We start from the raw sequence: 1141 nt of genomic DNA on the forward strand, positions 1-1141 counted from the left end.
GTGATCCACCCGCCTCGGCCTTCCAAAGTGCTGGGATTACAGGCTTGAGCCACCGCGCCCGGCCGAGGACCAAGACTTTAAAAACTGTCTCTTGATGAGAGGAATAGCTCTTCGTGGATCGCTGTTATTTTCCATTTCTCTAATTGTGGTTACCTTAATAAAACCTTTGTACACAGGCATGCTTTAGCCTTGCTTCCTGCTGAGCTATGGAATTTTTTTCCTCCTCTTTCTTTTGTTATATTTTTATTAGTAACATCTTTATTCATTAACTACATAATCTAACAAATCCTTTTATAATTTTTTAAATTATTCAGCAAGTATTCTTGCTACTACAATCTGCATCACAGCCAAGCACTATTGTACATTCCCTCATTCACACTTCACCTCAACACTGAGAAGTAGAAATAGTTCTTCCATTTAACAGAGGAGGAAACTGAGGCTCAGAGAGGCTAACTAACTTGCCTAGGGTAACGCAATTAGTAAGGGACAGCCAGGCGTATGGTGCCAAAGCACAAAGATGTGTGGCTATTACTGTTAACCCTTCAAAGTTCTTCTTTGTTGTCGTTGTTGTTCTCCTTTTTTCTTTCTCCCTACAGTGTTCGGCAGGACCTTCAAAGTTCTTAGGCTGGCATATAGCTTGAAATGCTTCTCCTGTATGCATTTAGTTTGATTTAATCGTCTTATATCTATTTTAGGTGTTGCTTTTAAGCACATTCCAAGAATCCCATTTTATGTTAAATTGTGACCAAGAAAGACTATATCCATCCACATAAAACCTAACTTAAACAATAAAATACAATTTAAAAAAGAAAGTATTCCTGTTCTGCAATATAAATTATCAAGCATGTACCTACCCTTCTCTGAGAGGTACTTGAAAGTTTGAAAAAGGCTTGGCTGGGCGCAGTGACTCATGCCTGTAATCCCAGCACTTTGGGAGGCTGAGGCGGGTGGATCACCTGAGGTCAGGAGTTCGAGAGGTCGTGGATCACCTGAAGTCATGGATCATGATCTCTACTAAAAATACAAAATTAGCCGGGCGCGGTGGCTCAAGCCTGTAATCCCAGCACTTTGGGAGGCCGAGGTGGGTGGATCACAAGGTCAAGAGATCGAGACCATCCTGGTCAACATGGTGAAACCCCGT

The 1141-nt window shown here is 41.7% G+C and overlaps 1 protein-coding gene across 1 annotated transcript in view; it reads left to right on the plus strand.

The window, feature by feature from the left end:
* The window catches only part of GOT2 (glutamic-oxaloacetic transaminase 2), a 27264-nt gene that overhangs the window by 11106 nt on the left and 15017 nt on the right, over nt 1-1141 (plus strand). The window lies entirely within an intron of this gene.

Source organism: Cebus imitator, unplaced genomic scaffold (genome assembly GCF_001604975.1).
Source record: "Cebus imitator isolate Cc_AM_T3 unplaced genomic scaffold, Cebus_imitator-1.0 Scaffold297, whole genome shotgun sequence".
NCBI classification, from domain to species: Eukaryota; Metazoa; Chordata; class Mammalia; order Primates; family Cebidae; genus Cebus; species Cebus imitator.